This window comes from Balearica regulorum, chromosome 4 (genome assembly GCF_011004875.1).
Source record: "Balearica regulorum gibbericeps isolate bBalReg1 chromosome 4, bBalReg1.pri, whole genome shotgun sequence".
NCBI lineage: Eukaryota > Metazoa > Chordata > Aves > Gruiformes > Gruidae > Balearica > Balearica regulorum.
The window spans coordinates 59475604-59489590 of record NC_046187.1 but is presented as its reverse complement, the minus strand read 5'-3'; positions in this window follow the sequence as shown (position 1 = coordinate 59489590).

Sequence of the window (13987 nt, the reverse complement as noted above, 5' to 3'; positions counted from 1 at the left end):
GAGACACTGGTTGTTCACCACCTGGTCAGAGACAGATGATTTGATCTTCAAATCATGCTGGTCTGTGGAGGTTTTCTTTAATAAACCATAAACAAGGATTTTTTTATTGTTAAGTTTTAACATTATTAGTAGTTAGATTGCATTGAAGATTTACCTCCTAATTCAAAGTATTTAGGATGAAAAATTGGCAAAACATCTGTAAAATTTAGTATATGCTCCCACAACAGTCACATGATTATAGAGTTATGAAGTGAAAAAAAAGGGAAAACTTCTTGAATAAGCATGAAAGTACTTGCTCTCTGCAACTACCTGAAAGGACATTGTTGAGAGGTGGGGCTCAGTCTTTTTTCCTATCCTGGTTCTGGTGAGGATAGAGTTAATTTTCACAAGGAGCCAGGACAGGTGAGCCAAGCTGGCCGGGGGCTATTCCATACCATGTGACATCATGCTCCCTATAAAAAGGGGCCGGTCGGAGAGGGGTGGGTTTGGTGTGGCTCTGGGACTGGCTGAGTGTGGGCTGGGTGTCTGGTTGGGTTGGTAAGTTGCCTGGTGTTATCACCTGTTGTGTATATTTTGTTGTAAGTACTGCTGCTGTTGTTTCCCTCTCCCTTGCTGTCCCAGTAAACTGTCCTTACCCCAATCCAGGGGGTTTTGCCTTGGTCTTTCCTGTTCTCATCCCCATCCCGCCGGGGAGGGGTGAGCGAATGGCCGCATGCTGCTAAGCTGCGGCTGAATGACGTCATTTCCCAAGTAACAAGAGATAGGACAAGAGGAAGTGGCCTCAAGTTGTGCCAGGGGAGGTTTAGATTGGGTATTAGGAAAAACTTCTTCACCGAGAGGGCTGTCAATCACTGGAACAGGCTGCCCAGGGAAGTGGTTGAGTCCCCATCCCTGGAGGTATTTAAAAGATGTGTAGATGTGGTGCTTAGGGACATGGTTTAGTGGTGGACTTGGCAGTGTTAGATTTGTGGTTGGACTTGATGATCTTAAATGTCCTTTGCAACCTAAAGATTCTGTGATTCTGCTTTACTGTAAGGTATTTTTTCAATGTAATTCTAAAATCATGAGGATCATACTGTGATGATCTCTCTCTGCCTTTGAGTCACCATGTATTACCAAAAGACATTGCAATAGAAAATGTACGATTATTTTTGGTCTGTTGTTTTTCCAATCAAAACAGCTTCTAAGCAAAACTACGAAACAGAATATGGTAATAAAGTAGCTGGGTGATATTTTTTTTTTTTTGTCAGGTGGAATGTGATCTGCATGAGAAGAATTTTTATTTTCTCTAAAATTTCCTATGTTCACATGTTCTCAGCAGAGACTAAACCACTATAAGTTCACTGCAATTGCATGTAATTTATGGTAAGATGTAATGAAACTCCAGACAGTTTAAGTAGATTGAATAAACACTGAAATGTGAACACCTTACTGAACCCAAAGACAAGATCTACCAGGAGAGTGACTTTTGCTCATTGTCATATTGCTGGAAAGCAACTACTTAAACTAGTTGATAAAAGCTTTGTATCATAGGAAGGTCATATTAATTAAGTTAGTCTACAAGAAAAACATATCAGCCTAACTCATCTCTATTGAGATATATAATAAAATTATGATTGCTTTCTATTTGATTTTTAGGTTTTTTTAGAAGGCAAATAGACTTGATCTTGTTCAATGTGATTTTTTGTATCTTTCCTAAAACAGAAGAATTTTTCAGGTTAGAGATGGAGATTTAAATTATGAGTCATCTTTGGTTATTTCCTGCTGAGTAGCATTTCCTGTGTTACCTACACTTCTGAATATCTGAGTGATGCCATTCTGCTATACAGGAAATGTGCTGTCACACATATTTTGGACTTAGTTTCAGCAACTGGCCTCTAATTTTGTTAAAATAACCAATGTAATTGTTAATCGTTTGGCATCTTCTCAGATGATCCATGTGGTTTTGTCCTGGAATCCACTCAATTTAAGCTTGTTACGTTGCTAAGCATATTCAGTATAATGATTCTATCTTGGTGTTATTTAATGTGTTATAAATGTTTTGTCAGGGAAGGACTAGGAACATAATATATTAGCATTATAATTCCTGACAGACTATTAAGAATTACAATAAAAATTTCTCATACTGCTGTGCTTGCTATAAATATTGCATGAATACCCAATATAGGAGTACCACCCATTCAAACTTAATATGCTTCTGCACAGTGGAAAAATGAAGCTGCTTCTGGGGAAAGTTGTAAGAGTTTACTCTGTGGATGAATTAAAAAAAATCTTGACCCAACATATTTCCTAAGGAATTAACAAGCAGCTCTGCCTCAAGCAACTAACTCTCCCAAATGGTGATCAGTTTATTAATCCCCAGGAAGTGCCTTAGGCAGAGTTTCTTAACTGTGTAAGTATTTCTAACTGACATCAGGAGCAAAAATAGTCAGACTTCATAGGGTTAACATAATTCCTAGCATTATTAATCTATGATTGCTTAAAATAAGAATATATGTGTATATAATCCTAATAAAATACTATTTCACAATATTAACATACAGAAATAAAAAAATAACTACTTCTTATAAAAGCAAATTTCTGTATTACATAAATAGAAAATAATGAAAACTAATAATGGCATGATTAACCCTTATTTTACATCTTCAGAGTACTTTGCAGACAATTAATTAATATGAGTAAGGTCCTGGTGACACTGGTGATAAAAGTGAAGTGGTTTATTCGACAGCAAATATCAACTCACTTGAAAAATTAATCTTCATACCAACATAAGTGATTCTCTCATCAAAGAGATACTGGGCTTGTCTCTGGAATTAACGTTATCAATTTTTTCAGAACACAAGGGCAATTTCAAAGAAATACTGCATTTCAAAGCTGTTTCTGTTCTCATTCTTGCTTCTTAGCATTGTAGTTCCAATATAATTCTATTTCTTAGAAAATTCCAGTGAAAAGTTACCTACGAGAACTATCAGTTTCCTGTTCAGAGTTTCTCAACTTGGAGAAGGACTGGTAAACAGTTAATACAATCTCAATATCCACTTTATATAGCAAAATGTAACCTTCAGCATGTGTATTGAATATGTCTTCCTCCAGCATTTTTCCATTGGAAGTCCTATGGCATTCACCAATAGATAGTTTTAACATTCTATATTCTAAATTTCCCTTTGTCTAGTAATCTACAGGGGATTTGAGTTTAAAGATGTTCATCTAAAGAAATTTCTTTCTTTTTGATTCTAAGGAGAATGTATTTAGTCCTAGTGATTTCTCGTTCAAATTCATTGTGTTAGCCAAGGGACAGACATTATACCTGAGCTTCCAGTCTGTCTTCTTCACCAGACTCAGAGTAAAAAAAGTCTAAGACAATATTGGGTTTGAAGCATGGCAGTAATCATACTAGTGGGAGTTTAGTCATGCAATTTTAAGAAACGAACTGATATAAAATATTCACCAAGCCTTACCTGAGGGTCTCCAAAAATGCAGAATTTATTCTAATCTTATTTCTGTGCAATTATGGCATATGCTTCAAATCAGCAACAAATCTTTGCTTCTGCCCCATGCTGATTATCCATTTCTTCATTTGTTTTCTCATTGGACTGTAAAACTTGTTTGATTGTTGGCCTATTAATCCAAGCATTTTTAAAGCCTGAAACTGTTGAACGTCTGCCAAATTGAAGCTCTATTCTCTTGATGCCTTCTGCTAGCAGAAGAAAGAAAATACCTAATCTCCTTTCTCAAAGCTGGATTGAGAATGTAGGCTCTCAAAAATTAAAGATGACAAACTGGAAGGGGGTTTTCTCTGAACAGTGCTGATGAGACACATGGTACAGGACTCAGAAGGTGAATCATCCTATTCTCTCATTTAGTAAAACAAGCCAATTCATAATATAAATTGTATGATATATAATGTAAACTAGTGGCCTCCTCCTGCGATTTGGATATGGTACTATATTATCTCATCTAAATTCACCAATCAGTAACACCTATTTGTGCATATTTACCTATGCATATATCTTTCCCTGATGACTAGAACTAAGAAAAAATCAAAATAAAACCACTGCTGAACTCAATACACCATTCTTAGAAGGGTACAAAACTGTAGTATAGGCAGAAAACAAGTTGGCTGAAAACTATCTTTTTTTTTTAATGTTGTACTTGTTGAATAACTACTCTTTAACAGTAAATTGCTATGAATCACAAAGATGCTGAGTGTCTAGTGAGAATTTTAGGCACTTTTTTTTTTTTTTCCAGAAACAATGTGCATTTTTTTTTTTTTTTTTCTGCTTGTTGAGTTAGCTGTTTCCTCTAAACTACTACATGAAGTTCTCAGGATCCAGGTTTTACAATGTGGAGGCTGAAAAAAGTCAATTATACCTGTCAATTATTCTAGAATATATCCAGAGTAATTACACTATAACTTAGAGCACAATTTAGTCTTAAAATCCCATGGATTTGAGTAGCATGGTCTTATTTTTTGGGCAGTTGAATAGACTTTACAAATACCCCTGAATTTTTTGAAAGCACTGCTTTTTTTAACGTATGCCAGATGACCATTAGAAGTCCATACCAACAAAACCAGTATGAATTATGATGAATTACAATGTATTACTTAATGATAAATAGTGCCATAAATGAAACTGCATGCTATAAAGTATTAGAATAGAATAAATGAAATCAGAGTGCTCATATGGGTTCATTCTGTTTCCTTGAACCATTAACCAAGCATTGCTATTATCTTCTCTAACAGAAACCATTGATGGCGAAAGGTTTGCATTTTCTGCTGCTGAGCTACACAGACAAATTTGAATGCCAAAAAATTCCTTTTTAGAGGGATAGAGCATTATTTTACTTTTCCCATGACTGACTCACAGCTGTGATTACAGACTATAAAATATATCCCCCATTGGAAGATTCAAAGGCATGTATTCCAAAATCAAACCTCAGGACAACCAGTAACCTTTTATTGTCAGAAAAGTAACCATCATTTTATCTAAAGAAAAGAAAAATGTTAACAATGGGAAAAAAAAATCCTTATATGCATAAGTAAACAAGGAGATACGCAATTGTAACAGTTCTAGGAAGAAGCTTCTTTTATCCCTTCATTTATTTGTGAGTGTCACTTTAAATGTTGCAGGATCTCAACAATAGTACAATAAAAAAAAGGTTGCTATTGGAAACTTTTATATTCTTTTTATTTCTTTCTAGAATCAGAACAGATCTACTATCTGAATTCTCTATTTTTTAGATGTTCTCTGAAGAAGCATACAACAATAAATGCTTAGAGGGTGCAGGTTTAGCGTTGTGGGGAGAAAAAAAATCAGTGATCATAAAAGACATATTGTGATCCACTTTAGGAAGGCTCTTCTGGCACGCTACTGACTGTGCTTTTTATACATGTTTTGATATTTCACAATGAATGATGTCAAATTATCTATATCACTTAACCTTATAGTTTATTACATAAAATTAAGGAACACTAGTTCTTAAAAAAGTAACTGTAAAAAAAGAAAAAAGTATGCTGCGTATCAGTTAGAATTATGTGAATATTGAAAGACTTCTAAGTTTAACACAGTTCTTTTGTCAGTCACTGAAGTCATTCTCAAATTGAGACCTTCAAAGAGATGACCCCACAGAAGTTAATTATTTAATACAGTAATTCCCCAGGGGCTGGGAGTGGAGTGGCAAGGTCTCCCCCGCGGCAGGTGAGGCAGGGCTGAGGCTGGACAGGGACAGCAGTTGGTGGATGGGAGTCAGGATCAGTCCCAGGGAAGGGAACTGGGGTCAGACAGAGCCCTGGGGAAGCCTGGCTGGGCTGTGCAGGATAAGGCTGGGCTGGGATGTCAGTCCACAGGTCACATTACTTGCCCTTCATCACCTGTGAAATGCAGTCCATCCACAGTGAAATGCTGTCTGTATTTTTTTGTCAGATCTCACTGTGTTACTTATGTTCAGAAGTTTCTCATGTCATCTGCAGAAGTTTCTCAGTCTCTTCAGGTAGCTAAACGTCAGGCAGGATACAAACATGATGATATACTGTGCTATTTTAGCATGGTATATTGTAGCAAAATGCAGATGCTAAAGACTACTTTCTCAAGTAGCCCTAGAGCTACCTCTATCTTATCTTTCACATGAAATTTCTATTTATAAATTCATCTGAATGTGTTGTTTTCTCATACCAAGATCAAACCTTAATATTTTGCAAAACTTAGATGCTATGTTTCAAATAGCATCATTTGTAGGGATAATGTATTATCAGCAAAGCCATGTTTATGCTTAGCCAAATGGGTATCTCACCAGGTGACAAAGTGCCAACTATCCTAATTATTTCAGTAAAGATGCCTATGTTAGATTCTGTAGAGCAATGCTTTCCAGTTCTGTCATCACAAGAAAAAATGCTTTCCAGTTCTGTTATCACAGCTCCTCCCAGCTGCGGCCCACATCCTTTGCAATGAAAGGAATTGCAAATGTCAGAAGCCTGCTTTGGCTACAAGCACCTCTGCCCCCTGTATTTCTTCACAGGCTCAACCCAAAAAGGTGTTCTGATACTACAGCAAAACTGAATTGTTCCATTCCAACAATAAGCACAATGTAAGTCCTTTAAGCTGACAAAATTAACTTATTTTACAGTATTTAGAATCCTTGAATTGGCTCAACTTGTCAAGATGTATTGCTTTTGTTTTCTACTTGATTGTGAAGTGCAGAGAGACATTAAACCCCTAGATTGGAATAGAGGAAAATTCTCTAGTGAAGGGAGGAAACCAAATGTTTTTATGAGGATTATTTCACAAAATGGGGACAGGTCTCAAGGTGCAGAGGATGCTTAAAGTAGAAGTCCTCAGTAGGAAAATTCTGGAGTTTCTGCTATGTATCAATAATAAAAGTAAGGTGAAAACAGACTGCTTAAATTTAGACAGCTTCTGCTGGAATGTCAAAAGTAGGACAGAATGGAATAGATGCAAAAGTAAGTTTGCCCCTTAACTGTCCCTTCTATACTCTTTGCTGTTCTTCTAAGAAGTAGAGAATAGACTTCTTGACTTCTTGTTTAGTCATAGATACATAGTAATAGCATAGTAGTTTTCTATTTAAGTAATACTGCAGGATGTTAAAGATTCCACAGTTTTGACCTCTGGGATGGTTTATGCTCCTAAGGGCTCACAGGTATCTAGTGGTCCCTTAGCTCTATGGAGTAGTTGGTGCTTCTAAGAACATGTAAAAGATGACTTCTGTCATTTTTAACTGTAGTCAAATAAGAATGTTATCAATAAAATAGTTTAGTGTTAGCATGGGTACTGATAGCAACCCTACCTGTATATAACTCCCAACAGCCTCTTCTCCTTTCATTTTCAGTTAGGAACTGGATTGTATGGATTGGTTTATATCTTGAAACAGGTCCAGAAATGGTCTGAGGTGCCAAAAAGGGTGGGACTTTCTACCTATAACCAAATGTGTGGTTAAAAAACAGAATACAAAAGACAGCATCTTGGACAAAGATGAATGTGCTGCCTACTATCTTCTTGACATGAGCACTCTGAAGCAGCTGCTACCAAAATTTGGGCATTCAGAAAATTGCCTTGCCCTGAAAAACAATCAATGTGTATCACCCCCTACTAACATTTCACTGTTCTCCTTGCTATGTATGCTGAAGCATGTACTGATCACCTGATGGTAGACAGCAGTTCAGAATTACACCGGTCCTGGTTTAAAATGCAATTCTTTATATGCACAAAATAGAAAGCCTTTTAGGGTTCATCTTGGATACTAGGGTGGGTTTTGGGAATTTATTTTTTTGCTTCTTTATATCTAATTTAACCAAAGCCCATAAAAGATTACAAGATGCGCAAAGGTGTAGAGACTATTAGGACATTCATGTTCTTCTGGCCCAGTTCTTGTTAAATTCAGCTGCACCAAGATTGTCCAGTAGTCAATATTTCATAAAGAGGCTATCTTGTCTCCTTGATCCATTCTAATATTTGACAGTTCAACCTTATTCCAGCAGCAAACATAGTTTCCTTGAATATGATTTCTTTCCATTGAACCATGATCTTTGCTCCCTTTGCTTGCAAATACTTTTTGACTTGGAATCAAAAGAGCGACAACCTTCTCATCAGTGCAAACATGTAGTTTCCTCTAAGATCTTTCAAGCATGGCTACTTATTTCACTTATCTTTTCTGTAAGTGCAACATCTGATATGAGGAAGTAATTTATCACTAAAAATTAACATCTGGATCTTTTTGTTGAGTTTGCAGGGGTTTTTTGGTTTTGTTTTTATTTTTTGCAAACCCTCAACTTCAAACCCACATACACAAAGGATCCGAGATGAGAATCATAAATCTCAAAAATCCCCTGTCAGGTTGTTGCTTCTCAGTCCATGTTACAAATATATTGTGGAAGAAAACGCTCTCTCTAGCAGTCTGCAGCTGTGGGTTTTTGCAAAGCTTGCCATACAATTTGGTAGTGAGTAAGAAAGTTACAAAAGAGATTGTTTCATGGGAAAATGCAGGCCAACTCAAGCTGTCCTCATAACACCCAAAATTAACAATTTACAGTTAGTTCTGACTTGTTAATATTAGGATCTCACAAAGAGTTAAATTTCTGTAAGCCTGTTTAGACTTATAACACAAAGTTCTACATATAAAAAGTGTAAGTGCACATACACATGCACACCCATACACATATACAACAGAAACTGATAAATGAAAGTCTGTAAACAGTTTCTACATCGAAACTGACTCCATCATGTTTCATTTCATTTTTCTATGGTTACCATGTTTACACATTTCTAGAATATAAAAAATGAAAATTTAAACCAGTTCTGTTTTTCAAAAGACAAAAGGAAAAAAAAAATCCCAATTTTTCAATCAGTACAAAAATATGGAAGTTAAAACTAAGAGTCCCTTTTATTCACTTCTTTTCCAATAACATGAACAGGATTTCTCTTTATCTTTCCCAGCTCTAGAACAAAGTGTGATCCTGTGTATTAACCACAGCAGGTTTTGCACTCTTTCCTTACACTGACTTTAAATTTTAGCATATGATTAGATCTCTGAAACAAACTAAGGGACCGTACTGCAATCACTGAAAGAGAGATTAAGTAATTCATTAACTGTGGTTTCAAAGAGTGGATGTGTAATTTTTGTAATCTTAAGTACAAAGAGACAGAAGTCCAGCTTCAGAAACGTTGTCTTTCTTTGGCAAATAGGTATTCTGTCTTACAGGTTTTTGATGTACATCCACTTCACAAGCAAGGTGGAAGTCATCGCCACAAAGCAACAAAGAAAACGTTCAGATATTTGAAATCTTTGCTTTATTTACTTTTTTGAAAGTCCAGTTCCAAATATTATGTTGACTGGGATCTATTAGTAACAGAAGAACAATATGTGCGCAAAAAAGCTATTGACTTTATCATATTCAACAAATACAACCTTTTCCAGGAGAAAAGTCATATAATAAAGAGAATGAAGGATTTTTTTTCAATAAGATTTTTCTTTCAAGAAAAAAATCAGATCAAATATCTCAATATGTTTTTATTAAAAATATATACTAATAATTAAAGTATGTAAAAAATTAAATCTATGATAACTTTCCCAGGATTTTCTATTTGCCAAAACACTAGAAAGCAATGAGAAAATTCTTGCATTATAAACTGTAGAGAATACACAGTTGAAGCATAGGTACTACATCTATGCCAGATGTAAACTAGCATAGAAATAACTTATCTGTTAAAATGCAAAATTCCTTCTCCCCTTTGTTTTAACATCAACATTTCATACTTACTATATTGTGGAAAAGTCATACATTCAAGTGTCCTTTGTAAGTGCCTTTTTTCCACATTCTCACATAGGTGAACTTTTACATAAGTGCCTCACACTAGCAATAGCAGTTTGTACTATTTGGGTGGAATCCACATTCAATTAAGAATAGTGGATTTTTTGTTGTCTTGTTACTTAACGCCCCTCCTGCTTTATTTGCTCACCCACTATCCATAGACATTATACCTTACATTTTACATGCAATGGGTTTTGTTGTCATTGATCAGACCACACAAGGTGCAAGAAAATGGAGTCTTCAAAACTCTATCAGCATGTAATTGTGATAGTTATCTATATTGTAAACAATTCCTGCAGTTTGGTATTTGAGCCTTCACTCACATAAGTGACCTTGCATACCAAGAAGACAATTAAAAAGTGCTGAAAATCCATTTTTTCAAAATAATAAAGAATAACAGTTTTTTTGCCAGCTATGGTCATATAATGAAAGTACTAAACACTAAACTTGCCCAGAAAGCACTATGTGTGCAAATTTTATGGTTTATTTATAAAGCTAAAGAGATATTTTCAGCCTAGGACAGAGAAACACAATTTCTGAGTTTTATTCTGCTGCTTGTCACCTCACACTGTTAGAGAAATCATTAAAATTCTTTACTCTTCCATTTTCTTCTAAGTTTAGTGTGGAAAAGTTCCTAATTGACTGAAGCTACAGGGTTAAAGCATTTTAAGATTTTGTGGAAAAAAGTGTTTTGTGAAGTTCATATTTGAAAACCTCTATAGACTTTCTAAATGACTTCTTACTTGCTTAACTGCTAAAATTATATCACTTTTGCAAAACATGCAGAAGAACATACAGTGTAACAATGTTCACAAGATAAAATTTCAATGTAAACAATATCAATATCTATTCTCATGAACTCTACTGATGATTCTGAGAAAAGTTCTCTACCTTTCTTGGGGTTGCCATTCCTTGGTGACACAATTTACATTGCTTCTAAGGATCCTAGTGATTGTTAAAAGCAGAATGAATCAAAGAATGAAGGGCACTTCCTGGGGCGTTTGCTAAAGAGATGGGTCTAAGCATATTCTTGATGTCATAAAGTATATTGTGGGTAAAATAATGGCACTGGCGTACACAATGGTGTATAGCCACTATTCTTTGCGCATATGTTCAACTGGTTGTGTGTATGAATATATATGTGTGAATATATACACACACAAATATATCTGTATAAGTGCATGTATACAAGGGAAATAGTTATTGCTGTGATAGGAGCATCTGGAAAGCTGACAAATTGGATTGATTTTAAACTTGAAAAGTAAACTTATCAAATTCACTCAGTAACTGCACGCTTGAAGCTAATAGTTAAGTCTTACACATTATTAATTGCTGTCACTGCTTACACAAAACTGCTAGCCTTTAGCAACCATATTATAAATTAGATGTGAGTTTACAATGCCATGAAGCTGAAGCAAAATAGTTAGCAGTGGCAGCTACTGTCCTGAATGGGCCTAGCGACCAAGGTCCAGGTGATCAGGCTTGAGAGCTCCTAGACAAGAGAAATCAAAGCCAAGATGGACTTGTCGTCTTTCTTCTCCCATTTTCTTCATTTAATGTTGTCTAATGCCCCCTCCGGTCCCTCCTCCCAAAACTGGGTCTCTTATGATTCCAGTATTGCTTTTTGGTATGCATTGGGCAGGATGGCCTGCCTGTTTGATGCCTTGTGCTTATCTTGCCTTCTGTCTGGCAACTCTTTATCCCTGAGTTGTTTCCTATATGCAGCCACACACAGATGTGTTCCTTCTATGGTCACATTGCTCTCATGCTTAGGTGAAATGCTTATGCATTGTGTTTGGTTATGCCATGAAAATATTACTAAATACTGTTATTAATTACACTATTTTAGTATGCTTATATTTGGGTTTAAGGAAAAGTAATATTAGCTTATCCAATTAAATAATTCATTAACATTTTAATTGGAGTATCTTTAAAAATACACTGGTGTTAGAAGGCTCTGCTTTGACTACATTCTCCAAGTGGGAAATTACATGTGGTGGTTTCTAAAAGAAGGTTATTTTATAGTGATGTTAGAAGTCATTTAAAATATACTTATTAACACCAGATTAGTCTTTTGGTTTCATTATGTCCCAATGCAGACTTATAGTAGATTATCCAATGTCCTGCTGAGTTAACAGAATTCTTTGTCTATGGTGGGACTGTAGGTTTCATGCTCTAGTTTCTATCACTAGTTTCTGTGTGATGCCTTGATCCAAAAGCACACATAATTAAAAGGAGTCACCCACCCCTGTCACATATGCCATGTTGAATTTCATAATTCTACAGTGCCCTTAGGCACACAGCAGGGATTACTCTTCAGAACCCCATGTCCTCTGTGTTATTGCTTATCTAATAAGTAACATCAGTGCTGAATTCTGCTCCAGGCTGCTTTACATCAGAGAGCTGACATTTCAACACAAAGGCAAAGTGGCATATCCCGAGTTAACAATAATCATTCCTAAGTAAGGTAGCCGTTTCCTTCATCCGTTCTCATGCAAACAACAGTAGGCATGATGTGATGGTGCTGTTGTTACTGTTCTTTGTGATTCTGTAAAAATATGTAGATACTGAGGCAAAATTTATTGAAATATAAATAATAAAATACGGCATTTTGCCATTTATGAAAACAGAACTTGGACTCCTGAACTTTGTCTCCCTCAACAACATCACTTCTACTTAGTTTGCCAAAACCCTATACATTAAATCAGAAAGTAATATTTTGTAACTACAATATAGCAAAAGGTATTTTGATATTGAGCACAAATACATGGTAGTGATTACACAATTTTTTTCTGGCGAGATCACTGTGCACATTTCAGAACAAAATGTTGGACTGCATTCTGAAAGATATTAAAGGGTTAGAAAAACAAAATAAACAATTCCCTTATTTGTCACAGCTGTCCTTTAAGCATACATTAGGCCTATGACTTGAAAAGTTTTTAGGGACCCAAAGAGTTTTGCAAAGTCACCTAGGATTAGAGCTACCAGAAGATGCAGTTTCTAGGTCCAAATTCCCTGATGCTTTTACTGACTTCTAAACCATAGATTTGATTAAACACAACCCTGAAAGAGTTTGAAGTTTCCTGGGAAACTAAAGTTCAACTTTGAGCTGCAAATAGAATTCTAAAGCCTTGAACAGCTAGATGACCAGACACAAAATCTCTCTCAAGTAAACACTTTGAGTATGCCTTGCTTGCAGTTAATTTACATACAAGTATGCTGACTCCTGTCTTAATATACTTTATAAGCTGATTGTTATTTGAGGGGCAAAAAAGGCAGAGTGTGCCCAATGTTTTCCATTACCCTTATCATTAGATCCCATGTCCTGTGCCCCACTGAACAACAAGCCTATCTTCTTCTGACAACATCCTTCGAGAAACCTTTCTCACTGCCCTTCACCTCTCTTGCTAGTTTCAGCTCAAACTGAGTTTTGTTTTGGCTTTCCTCTGTCCATTCCTACATGAGAAGGCAGCATCAGCTAGCCTGTCCTTACTTCCACCATCTGCGTATTTCCTTTTTGTTGTTGAGCCCAATGTTCATCTATGCCGACCTTTTCCCACACTTGCCTGACAAGAACAGACCATTCTTGTGCCCTGAGGAGGTTGTCCTTGGAGATCAACCAGAATTTGCATTTGGCAACAATTCTTCTAAAAACTACATGATGTTTGAGTTTATTTTTTTCTGTGGCAGTAGTCTGTTGGTTTTTTTCTGGAAGCTTGATACCTAGCCATCTAATTTAATTTTCCAAGATGCCAGTAGATCTCTAAATCTTGTAGATCTAAAATTTTGTCCTCAGTCTTCTGTTCTATATTCCTGCTTTCCCAGAATGGGAAGGAAAGATTGTAAGATGATGATTTTTTTTCAGTAATGGAGTACATGCAAATAAATACTAAAAATGACAGATTATATAGGCACTTACGTGCAGTTTCAGTCTCATGCTTTAAACTCTAGCTGTTAATTGTAAACTGTACCCACAAATGTAGCACCATTTGTTGTGCAAATGCACAGCAATAACCTCTCTGAAAACTGGTAACATTTAAATTTTAAAATAGTCCTAGATCCCAATTTTGTATCATCTCAACTGTTTTTCTTATTAGAAACTCAAACTTCAAAAATCCATCCTCCCAAAGAGGAAACAAAAATCAAAGTAGTAAAAAAACCTGA